Raw genomic sequence first — 13,246 nt, 5'->3', positions numbered from 1 at the left:
GTGGCGTACAGTGATGCTGTGGCGTACAGTGATGCTGTGGTAGCGCATAGTGATGTTGTGGTGCCCCAGAGTGATGCTGTGGTGGTGCTGAGTGATGCGATAGAGTGAGTGTGATAGATAGACAGATAAAGTGTATCTATGATGCATTGAGTAGAGTGTAAGTATGAGGGGTGTAATTATGTGGCACCGAGTGGTATTTGGAGTGTATGTGGCATTGAGTGCAGTGTGAGGGGGTGCAGAGTGTGAGGGGGTGCAGAGTGTGAGGGGGTGCAGAGTGTGAGGGGGTGCAGAGTGTGAGGGGGTGCAGAGTGTGCGGGGGTGCAGAGTGTGCGGGGGTGCAGAGTGTGCGGGGGTGCAGAGTGTGCGGGGGTGCAGTGTGTGCGGGGGTGCAGTGTGTGCGAGGGTGCAGTGTGTGCGAGGGTGCAGTGTGTGCGAGGGTGCAGTGTGTGCGAGGGTGCAGTGTGTGCGAGGGTGCAGTGTGTGCGAGGGTGCAGTGTGTGCGAGGGTGCAGTGTGTGCGAGGGTGCAGTGTGCGTGTGAAGTGCCCACTATGAACTGAATGTATGCAAGCACAGGTGTACAGGATCTGGTAGTCCACAAGGCATGGCGCTTTGTCACAGAGAGGTCACTAGCCTAGGTAGGGGTCAGGCCAGTTTGCCAACAATTAATCATGCTTGGGCCCTAGAGAGCACACACGCCTGAACTGGAGAGTCGCGATTCAGCACATGAAGGATGATTTTCAAGGGGGACGACTGTTCTTGTGTGGGCTAGACTTTCTGAAGTGCAAAGTGCTTTTAGAAACTCCGAAGCCTCCTACCCTCTGAATACCTGCGAGTTCTAGGAAAAATGTGTATGTGAGGGTGCGCAGAGTGTGAGGGTGCGCAGAGTGTGAGGGTGTGTGAGGGTGCGCAGAGTGTGAGGGTGTGTATGAGGGTGCGCAGAGTGTGAGGGTGTGTATGAGGGTGCGCAGAGTGTGCAGTGTGTGTGAGGGTGCGCAGAGTGTGCAGTGTGTGTGAGGGTGCAGTGTGTGAATATTGTAAGAAATGGGAGGCAAAGAGAAGTGATGTGAAGAAAGTGGATGAGATAACATTATAAAAGAGAGTGCTGCTCTAGAGGGTACACGAGGAGAGGGAGGACAGGGCATGAAAAGAGTGCACCTGAAGATGCTTACAGGTGGTGAGAGGGAGCAAAGGGAGGGCTGGGGAAGTAATGATGCGGAAGTAGTGAGGCGTAGCCAGAGATTGGGGGCGGGGGGTAGAGGAGTAGGTGCAATGGAATGGTATAGTGAGGGGGAGTGGTGTAGCGGAAGGAGAGAAGTAGCACGAGAGACTGCGCAGAGAGGTCAAGAGAGTGACGTGTGGGGTGGTGTGCATCAGGAGGCACTGGGACAAAGTCAATCAGAGAACTGGTGAAAAGAGACAGGCCACGTGGAGTAAGAGACAGCGAAGTGGAGGGGGTGGTCACAGGATTAGAAGCGGCCCAGGTAGAAATGTGGGGAAAGAAATGAGCCGCGGAAGGACTGCATGGTGCACGTGGGAAGGAGGAGAGGAACAAGGGAGGGGAAGGACACCTTCGGGTAATGTTTGTGCTATATAAAAGCGCATTAAATAAATAAGTAATTGAAGCCCGCTTTAGAAATTGTAAAATTCCTGGAGTCCAGTTTGTTTTGCTCTCTGCCGTCAAGTATTTTCAGTAGAGCAATTAGTACGATTACAAACTCGAACATTACGAACATCCTGGAAATTAAAGATACTTGCTATGGCATTGCTGTGATGGGGGGGGGGGGGGGGGGGGGGGGGGGGGGGAAGATGCGGCTCGGGAGCAAATGGTAGCGAGCGCATGAATGGGAAGAGCGGCCGTGGGAGGGGAAGTCGGAGAGTGCGAAGTGCAGGCGGGGGCGGGGAGCGGAGCCTTTGAAGAGTGTGTGTGTGGCTTTCATGTGGTGATGCGAGGCAGGCGGATAGAAGCGCGGTCACAGGCCCACATGCACTTCTGGAAATCCGCTTTTTTCAGAGCTTAGTTTAGCTCTTATTTTAGCCCCTATAGTCGCGTCCGATTCATTCCTTGAGGAATGAAATAGGGCGAGACCTAAAAAGCATTTCTAATTACTATCAGAAAAATATTTGGCCTGTTTTTAGAAATAAGACATTTTCTAGTTTAAAAAAAAAATGTAAACACAAATCCGTTGGAAATTTTCATCACTGGATTGGAGAGGGGGTACCTTCCCCTACGTCTCAGCAATTCCAGATAAGAATCTGCAAGAATCTATTTTCAAAGTACAGATGTTGTACCAGACAAGAAGCTTTTAATACTTTATTTGCATTTAAAAACTGTGAGATCCGAGATGTCCTAGGAAGATTCATCAACAACACAGGAAAGGAAGAGCAGTGATACAAGCAGCACAGATTGTTATTCCAAGATGGCTTAAGTTTGCTAATTACGATTTTTTCGGAATTATTATGCACACCTTTATTTGTAGGTCAAATGCTATTTGCACAAACTAAAAAAAAAAAGTACCGAGTTCCTACTTTAATGAAAGCCTCTGTATGAATTAGGACATTGTCATTGGATAAACTGAAATCACTTTTATTATAGGACTGAGCAAATATATTTAATCTACCGAGGTCTAGCGTATTAACATTGAGCTTAAACATTTTATGATAATGCTTCAGCACATTCTTGTTGTATTTAGACTTGCAGCATTGAATCAATTATACTCACATCTACAATAGTTTTTATTAATAAAAATGCTACTTTATTACTGAAGATATATATGTTTAACTACTGATGTGTGCAGTTTAAGTATATATTTATTCTCATTATTATGTTTCAATTTCTATTTTAATGTTTCTCACAAATGTATTAAATTACTTGCTAGCAACAAAAAAATAGGCATTTTATTTACAAGCACACAAATGAGAACTGAGTAAAAAAATAAAGCAAACATATATAAACCATGAATCTACTATCAGTCTCCCCTGCTGTCCAAAGTTAGTTGGGAAAATTTACTCATGTATTGTTATTATGGGTCCAATACCCTGTATTCACAATGGGGCATAGTTTGAAAGAATAAGAGCAATCAAGTTCTAAACGTATCTCCCCACCACAGTTCAACACATGGGGACTACCGGGTGCTACAGGTGGGCTGGATAACAAAGGATATTAGGATAGCAAAGATGATACTAATGAGGATAGGAGTGGTACCCAGACTGGATAGCTCCCATAAGGGCTGGTCAATTACAGCGACCTGCTACATTCAAGAGAAGAATGGCAAAATGTGTTTGCTTGTTCTTAATTTACATTCTCAGTCACAGAAAAGACAGTGGAGGGCCAAAATGTAAGAAATCTATAGTATAGCTTGTTTTACTAGACACATGAGGACAGGCTAAAATGTCAGTCTCCCCCAACCACATTTTTTTTTTTAAACGGCAACAAAAAAATGGGAACATGCACCCATCTAAAGCAAACACATTCAACGTTACTAAGTAGTCAATACAGCCAGCCACTTGCATGCGTTTAAAGGGGATATATTCCTCATAACAAAGGCATAAGGAAATATTGTGACCATACAATGTTGCATTTACCTTTGAGGAATGTCTTCTCAAAGAAAATTGTTTTAAGACCTACATTTTTCTTCCAGGGACCTTTGCCCACATCCTTGCTGCTCTGCCTCAAAACCTGCGTTTTTACTGGCTGCACAGTCTGGTTTCTATATTTAGGTCAAGCCTTCCAGACAGCACTAGCTGCTTGGTTGAAACAAAAAAAAAACCTATTGTGAGTTTACCAATAATTAACAGGGAGTTACAATCCAATCGCTGCTTACAATTTGTTGGCTTGATTATCACTCATTTGATTGCTTCTTTAATGTAGACTTTCCTTGCCCATCAATGCTGATCCCTTCCGTAGGGAATAGCCTCTTTACCATCCTCTTGCTTGGCTGACTTGTGTCCTTCCACTACGGACTTTTAGGGGGAAAAAATTCTTAGTTCAGAACTACAGAGTGCATGTGTTTTGCAGCTCTCCAACACTTCTGTCTCTCTGCCCCATAAAACATATTCATCCCCTTGCTCTAGGTTTGCACTCTCTCATAGCTTCTTGCTCTCTCTCGCTTACATCTCCCCTGTAGTCCAGGTTATTGTTTCCCTCATGCGCTGTTCTTACCAAACTCAATACCCTCAGCTGCACCTTCATTGTCCCCATGGCTGTTTTCAATTTATTTATTTTCTTTTATTAGGGCCCTTCACTCTCTCTGCTTTGTGGCCTATAACTGACAGGACCCTTTTGGCTCTGGTAGGCTCTGCAGGATAAAAGGGGGGGGGGCTAGTGTGAGGGCAGCAAAGTATTATCACAACCTTCGCCAACCGCCTCACCATAAATACAGGAATGATTGTCCAGGGCTAGAATATTCGCTCGTGTATAACACTGGGCGAGGTGAAAGTGAGACACGATGGTCTTTCACAAACAAAGAAAAGACTTCAATATCAAGGATATACTCTCTAAGGCTCCCAATAAAAAGCAGGACATGCACAAGGAGCAGGGCACCGGCAAAGGAGCCAGATTCAATCCCTCCCTATAACTGCCACAGGGTTCTTCCCTCACACGTTCCTTTATGGAAGATCTATTTGGTGAACTTAAGAGAACTCTTCCCGGAGTGCTGGAATGTCATGTCTAGGGACCTGAAACAAGTGAGAAAACTTGAGGAACTCGGACAATGGGTCAACTTTATGTGTGATGGCAGTGATGCTAGAGATAAGGAGGTGGATGCTATCTGAAGAGAAATGCTACAACTAGAGAATCAAAACATGGACCTGCAAAGTCACATTGAAAATAGATCACTGTGCTCCAGTATAAAAATTTAGAAAATCCTAGGAGTGCAGAAAAGGGTGACATTGAAAACCAAATCAAGCACCTGTTTCACAACATCCTTTTTGGCAGTTGCCTGAGACAAGATACAACTGGCCAGAAGCCTGGACTATGGCAACGCCCTCTACATAAGAATCCCCGCACACCTCCTACAGAGACTTCAGACCATAATGAATGCCGCAAATGGACTCCTCCTTGGACTTCCTCAAACCCACATCACACCCCACCTCAAGTAACTCCACTGGCTCCCCGTACAGAAGAGATGCTAATTCAAGCTGCTGACACACCTCTGCATACATTAACCTCAGTCTGAATTTACACCTACTGTCAAGACCTTGCTCCGCCTCCCTTTTACTTGCCCCTATTCCCTGCATCTACGACACAGAAGTGGCCAATGCCCCATCTCCAACACCGCAACAAAGACCTGGCACAACCTTCCCATGCACCTTCGGACCATCACTTCACTTCAAGAATTCCGAATAGCCCTCAAGACTTGGCTGGTCCAGTAAGCCTCCAGGACCTGTAAGTGCCTGGATACCCTATCAGGTGATTAGCTGAGCTTTATAAATCCTGATTGATTGACCCCATGAGGATCATAGTTTGTCCTATTTCCAAAAACAAACTTCTATACAGAAATACAAAAAAATCTTTAAACAAGACCCACAAGAAGTTGCAAAGGTGTCAAATAGATGGACTGTCTTTACTGGGCAGTATAAAAACAATTATAAGGACACCACTACCTCAAATAGTACACCTTGTTAAGTTGTTACTGTTACAACCACTCCCAGGACTGACAGACACTTCAGAAAGTTGCAGGGAACTTCACTTAGGGGAGGCAGAAAAGCCATCACTCCAGCTCTCAACTCCCTCAACTGGCTTCCCATGGAAGGGGGTGTATTTACAAGCTGGCCTGCATCACACACATAACCCTTCGCTCTCCAACCCCCAACTACCTGAACAACAAACTGGTAAGAGCAGTTCAATCCAGAACGCTGATAAGTTCCAACTTACTACTCCTTATCCCTCAGAAACTGAAAAAGAAAACCACCCAATTCCAATCGTTTTCTGGCAACGCTCCCAGGATGTGGAACGCTCGCCCTAGAGTCCTCAGATGCAAACCCTCCTTCTCCTGGTTCAAAAGGGACCTGAAATTCCATCTCCTTAACAAATTCTTTCCTAACCAACATCAACTAACCTAGACTTCAATATCCGAGTTGACTCCTCTCTCTTGACATTCAAGGATAGTGGTGACCGGACTGTGTTAACCACCTTTGTTTGTTTTCTCTACCTCCGCTGCACGGTGTATCTATTTTTCATGCTGTATTTTTTTTTTATCTCTGGTTTGCTTCTTTACTGCCTTCCTACTATGTAATGCAATTTCCTTCGGTTTTTACAGTGTGTATGTAAAGCGCTCTGATACCTACGGGTCTAGCTATCGTTATATAAAAAAATTTAAATAAATATCAATGAGACAAACTTTTCTCCCAACTGCAGAAAGAGGTCCTGGAGTCTTACAATTAACGCGCTATTACATGACGGCACAAATCCAGTATATACTGGAGTGGCATCAGACCGCCTGGAGAAACACTGGTGTGTTAAGGACCAGCAGACTGCAGGCATCCACATGCGGAAGCTCCCCCAGTTAGCAAATAAAGACCATGGCTTCCCCAGTCATGAGACCCACACTAGATGCATGGGACAAGGTGGCAAAACATAAGGGCTTCACAACCATGGTTTCCACATAGACACTCATGATAAATAATACAGAATTCACCCTTGCATTAATCTGTCATTCATTTGCAGAGTGACAACACAAACTGCAAGACAGTGGGAGATTTTTTCAATAGAGAGTCTGCAAACCTTCGTAAAAATCAAGTACAGAACCCTAGAGAATGAGTGCATGCGTGATCTAGAAATCAAGCACTGAGTGACCCAGTCAGCCGTCAGATTCCAAACCATCGGACAGCGGACACAGAGATGGTGATTTACAAGCAGGATGACAAACACTATTGAATATTTATAAATCCTACCAGAAACCCCACAGAGGAAATCTACAGCACAGAAAGTTAGAGGTCGAACTGGAACGTTTACTCACAGATGATTAATGGAGGGACATCTCATTGGACACGCACTTCTGGCTGTGGATGAACAGGAACGATATCGCGCCTCCTATGGCGGTGCCCAAAACCTCACCAGTACTGGTAAGAAGTAATTACCAGTATAAATGCCATCTTCTCTACTGATATCCTAGGGTTACCCAAAAGGCTAACTTATTCCCTACGATCATTAAGAGGCAAGGCAATTACATTAGCAATGTGGGCAGCCAGATAGGCAATTAGAGTTCTTTGAGTAAAGGATACAGTTTCAGAATACAATACATGGCACCACAGGCTGTGGGAACTCTTAGGAATTGAGCTACTCTCAGCCAAATTAGAGGCTCAATTTGAAAAAACTTTATGGCCCCGCACAGCCTTCCTATTGCGGAGTTCAGGGAACTCACGTGCACAAAGTACTTCACACAACAACATCCTGTAGACCATGTCAAGAGTACAGTATCTTATCACCCCCTCAACAGGATAGATGCCAAGTCCACACTGAGCTACATCCTACCCCCTTCAGGGTTCGACAAATCCACCCGCCCGCATTTGCAAAGTAGAATTAATCAGGAAGAGCTATTTTTAGGTCCTACTCACCCTTTCTGGCGAGTAGGAAAACAGGCACTAACCTTTGTCCTCTGTCTTTGAAAACGGAGCAAATGTGACAAAATAAGATTTGAAGGCATTTTTATTGCCCACAAAGTGAAGGAGCAATAAAGATACCTTTAAATCTTGTCACATTTGCTCCACTTTCAGAGACGGAGGTCAAGTAGGTTGCAGTTAGGTCGAGGAGATTTTTCAAGGTATTAGACCTGCGGGACTAGTACCATTTTCTGTATTTTTCGAGCCCTGCCCTTTTATTATTACGACAGTTGATGAAACTTATCTTCTTAATCTGGAGCAACGGAAGGAAGAGTGATAGGCTGAGCTTTTTTTGTTTAACACTGCTAGGTCACCCCACTGGCCAATGGATGTAGGTGGAAGTATGTTGATTTACCAGATAATATGCAAACTTAAACCATAAATTGTTAACCTAAGTTACATTTCAACAGACATGTTTGAAATAACAAATATTTCAAGCCCATCATGCGCGATCCCACCATAAGACTACAGAACACCATCCGCAATCTTTTTAAGGAGGGACTTGAAGCTGGATGGATTACCAGAAATGATGCGGAATTTTGGACACCTAAACACTCTAAGACCCAGGCATTTTACATCCTGCCGAAGATACACAAAAATCATTGGGCCCCTCCTGGTCGGCCTATATTTTCTGGCATTGGTTCTTTATTAGAACCTCTGTCACAATTTGTTGATTGGTTTCTTCGACCTCTGGTGGCCAAGATGCCATCATACTTACAGGACACGAAACATGTCCTGTCCTACCCGACAATTAATTTTGGCCCGGTGATACATCTCATGGCTTCATTGGATGTTGAGGCTCTTTATACTAATATTCCCCAAGAAGAAACTCTTCGAACCATTCAAGAACTGTTGGAAGAAAACCCTTGTAGTGATCAGTCACCTACGGCCTTTGTGATGAAGTGTGCCAATCTAGCTATGAGAGAGAATTTTCTCCTTTGAAGAACAATTGTATTGGCAAGTTATGGGCACTTCAATGGGCAGTACTTGTACCCCCAGTATGGCTAACCTCTTCATGCACTGGTTTGAAGAAACATACATTTACCCAGAGGAGAATCCCTTCCAGAGCAAATTATTGCTGTGGAAGCGCTACATCTATGACATTCTAGATATCTGGGAAGGGGATCAAATTTCATTACTAGAATTTTCAAGCTGGCTCAACTCCTCAACATCCATCTGATTTTTACATGTGAAGCTAGCAAGGAGACACTATCATTTCTTGATTTAAGATTGTACCCAAGAGATGGGAAGATATTTACAGAACTGTACCAAAAGCTGATGGCATGCATTGCTCTCTTACGACTATACAAGCTTCCATCCACGCGCTTTCCGTGACAACCTTCCAATAGGACAATTTCTACAGTTGAGGAGAAATTGTACTGAACTTAGCATGTATCACAAACATGCAACAACTATTAGTGCACACATCTGCACACAACAGTATCCTACGCGATTGATACGGAATGCGAATAAGACAGCCAGGAACAACAACCACGAGGCACTATTGGAAACACATGAAAAACCTCCTAATCGTTTGGTGTGTGTCAATACTTTCAGCCATCTCAGCACTACAATCAAGAAAGGCATTTATTCCAACTGGCATATCTTGAATAATGGCAAACAAATTAGTGAGAGACCTCGCTTTGCTTTTAAACGAAGCAGAAACCTTGGAAATTTCTTGGTCCACTCTTAGCAGAGAGTGGTACATGATACTAACCAGCTATGGACTATCCATACTGGTATACCTGTGTGGCGCTTGCGTGGTTTTGTCATTTAACCACACGTACTTTTCAACTTTATTTAGGATTAAAAACTCCCTGGTCATTAACTAGCCATACAAATTGTAACAGAGTGAGTTATATATTTGATATAATGCCCTTGTAAGTTGAACTACTTGATCATGACAACCCGGAAAGTCAAACCCAGGATGATTGAACACAAGAGTTCCATCAAACGGAAAAAAAACACTAAACTCACCAGGGACTTCCTTGAGGTTGGAGACACACAGAGGAGGACCTTAGATGGGTGGTATTAGAATACTTTATTGTGCATGGTTATTTAAAACCTTTACAATATAAATCAAAAAGGATTCAGTAAAACATAAATCAAATTTTAGCGTGTTAAAACAGAGATTCTGTCCTTAAGACAAGACACAAGATTCCATAGTGAGATAGCAGCAGCAGAATTAAAAGAAGCTTAACATCATGTTATACAGCCTATTTATCCTAAAAACAGAAAAATAAAATAAAAAATAAAAAGTTAAGGAATAGATTATTCCTCCTTGCCTGCCAAGGGAAGATAACAAAACAAAAATAAAAGAGATGCCACGGAGGAGGAGAGGATAGTTAAATTATCCTAACAGTTCGGGGGAGCCCTATTACCAATCAGTACTGGACAGTCTAAGGGAGGGCAACGGTGTCACTCTGGAGGATGGGCTTCTGAGGTAACATTTAGCTCATCATTATGGCCCTTTACAGTGCTACTTGAGTTGTTCGTTCCTTCAAAAAATAATTGAAGCGGGCCTCAGCTGTTTCAAGAAATTTTACCATTCGACAACTCAGTTGAATGTCATCTCCTTTGAAGCAGGCTAGCGCCGCTTGCCTGCGAGTCCGTATGTTACGGATGTTGAAAAGTGGTCGCAGGAGGAGGCAGCGATCTTTGGTGAGCTTGGTGCAGGTAGAGATCAGATGAACTATATTTTCCTTGCCAATCCCACAGAGTCGGGTGGTATTGGATAAACCACATTACCATAGAGATATGGGACCACTTGAGACTGTGCTTTTCCATAGAGAACAGCGATGGGTGTTCAGATTGGGTAGCCACCAAAAAGGCCTTGATGATATACCCTGGTGTGCTGTGGGCTCTCATTAATATTGATGTAGACACTGAGAAGGGGTTGTTGGCACACACTGTAGACAGGAGATATGCCATGCAGCTGCATGGCCGGTTTGTGATTGGCACCTAGTTACCCTGAGAATATTTAAGATTGAAGGCCAAAGAGGACTTCTAGTATTCATATCTACGCACACTCAGACACATGATCAGCCTAGGTGTCTAGCGATTAAAACTAATGAGCCCCGATAGAAATATCAACGGGCCAGTGAAAGTATATTCACAGGTTGTAACTACTCCTGCATATATTTTATATTTATTGAGCTGCATTACGATCCTCAAGGTGTTGGTGAAACCGGGTAACACACATTGTGGCTCCTAAGTACTGATATGTAATCACAATCGGAGTGTTGCGTTTACTCCGTTACCATGTCAACATGACGTGAGTGCACGCTGGTCGGCTCACGGGTCCCGGTTTCATTTCCGGGTGTGTAATGATGGCACGCATAAGCGCTACTTATTAGATGCACTTTCCAACTCTTAAATAGTGGTAAAATTAGTGTAGAGTGTGTGAATAGGGCGCGTACACCCTGCCAGAACAAGATTACTACGTTTACACCATGTCCACAGTAACACATGGCCGCAAACACGTGACACGGACGTCACGGGTCCCGATTGTTCTTCCGGGTATATAACACTCACAGCGTTCAGTGCTCCCTCCCGAGTTCCGACCGGAGTACCTGGCAGTTTTTGAAAGGTGAGCATGGATCAAGAATACGATTATTTTACTTGGACGTTCCTTTGTTTTCTGTTTTCCAGTTTTGGTTATTCACCACATCGGTTTGGCCTGTCCAGTGTAAAATCTTGTTACATGTGAGGCACTATTTGCCGTGTTTGTTAACCAAAGGAAGAGGTTACAATCATTTGATGATCCTGGGGCTAAATATAAGTTACCTCTATGTAGGATAAGCTCTTGTGCATAGACCACAAAGAGTCCAAAATTTAAAGTGCAATTGTTATGTTTTTTGCATAATACGGCTGGTACAATATAGTAATAGGTGAAATAACATCATGACTTTCAGCAAACACATACACCAGGGTCCTGTGGGATGGAGAGTAGGCTATGGTTTTTAATCTTAATGCAGTGGTGTCTGCAGTAGGTAACAAATTATGCTATGGGTTTTCTTATCTTTTAACGCTCTACCAGAAAAACTGACATGGTGCAAGACTCGGTAGAAGGTTGAGTTGACATATACATATTATACTTATGTAAGAGTTTTTTATTAATTGGGCACTGAGAAGGGGTTGTTGGCACACACTGGTGAAATGTCAGTATTAGGATGTGTTTTATTATTATTGTTTTGCAGAGCCTTCCAACTGATCAGCTTGATAGACATATTCAGGTGATGGTCAAGAAATTTAGGCCTAAGTATCACATTATAATTTATACACTTGATACAGCAGAGTGACTGTTTTTGATCCAGATGAATGCCCTGAACCGAATGGTCGTTATGGCAGAAACATGTTGATCATTAGATAGGGTATACATTTATAACCCTACACTTACTTGCGTTTTAACAGACTGCCACTTAGGCAGGAAGAATAAAGTGGTTGCCCCTAAGTAGGTAGTTTTTTACTCCTGTTTTCTCACTTATTCATTTGCACTCTGCCCCTCCTTACTATACTGTGTTGGTAGAACCAACACGTGCTTTGCACTCCTGCTCCTTCCTTCTTGGGTAAAGTTGTAGCCCACACAGGGTACCTTGCAGTCCCCGTGTGTTGGAGGAACCCAATGATGAAGCATGTCACCTTCGGGTGAGTGAGGGGTTTCATCCAGAACTAGGCAGTGCCCCCTTGTCCCATTTTTGCTTGTCCTCTTTCACATATTTTGTTTTGAGACAGTTATACATTAATCTATAGTGCTACCCTATATATCATGTGGGAATTATGAAATATGTAGCACCTGTGAGTGAAAATTGCTGTGCTACAAACAATTAAAAAAATATAAACCCCACCCCTTCAAAGATCTTTTGCATGTTGACTTGAGCAAATTGTGCTGCAAACTAAATATGCATGACGGACATTATCGGTGGGGGCATGGAAGCACTCTAGAGCCTCATTCTAGGCCGCACCAGTGGACTCCCACTGCACTTGGAGTTCTAGATAGTTCTAGGCCTTAAGCCCAAAATAGGGTTAGTGTAGAAACCAACCTGGCAGTCCTACTGGTCTACTAGCACAGTTGGAGTAACCCCTATCTTCACCCCGTACATGAGCAGAGATTGTTTTTTGCTACTGCAGCATATGCTGCATTTCAATGACAATTTTGCTGTATTGTCCCATGACCATCCAGACCATGAAAGGTTGTTAAAATGTTGTCCTGTTGTGGAATAGCAGTCTGCCAGGTTTCCAGAGATTTATACTCCTGGAAAGAATATAGCCATCGATGAGCACTTGAACCTTTACAGAGGACGGTTGCTGTTCAGCCAGTACAGTGCGAGCAAAAGAGCTCATTATGGCATCAATCTGTACATGCTGAGTGAGAGCTTGACTAGCTATGTTTACATCTTGAGAGTGTATACAGGGAAGAACTTCATTCTAAACCATGTAGGTTGACCTACCATGGTAGGAGTCACACGAAAGATTGCTTGGGAACTTGCCCAGCCATTCCTCCACAAAAGCTTAGAACCTTTATGTGGGAAGCCCTTATCAAAATGGTGGCGTTACCCCGTGGCCTTTAAACAATGCAGGGCTCGTTTTTGAGCTCCCACACCAGGTCTTTCGGGACCTGGATGCTATGTTGGTCCAATTACTGTG

The 13,246-nt window shown here is 43.6% G+C and overlaps 1 protein-coding gene across 2 annotated transcripts in view; it reads right to left on the bottom strand.

Annotated features, from left to right (window-relative positions):
• The window catches only part of ZCCHC2 (zinc finger CCHC-type containing 2), a 400,742-nt gene that overhangs the window by 362,074 nt on the left and 25,422 nt on the right, over window positions 1-13,246 (bottom strand). The gene's annotated exons all lie outside the window — the stretch shown is intronic.

The sequence above is a fragment of the Lissotriton vulgaris genome, chromosome 4_1, assembly GCF_964263255.1.
Source record: "Lissotriton vulgaris chromosome 4_1, aLisVul1.2, whole genome shotgun sequence".
In the NCBI taxonomy this organism is placed as follows: Eukaryota; Metazoa; Chordata; class Amphibia; order Caudata; family Salamandridae; genus Lissotriton; species Lissotriton vulgaris.
Note: the sequence above shows the minus strand (reverse complement) of the source record. Positions and strands in the feature narration are given on the sequence as shown.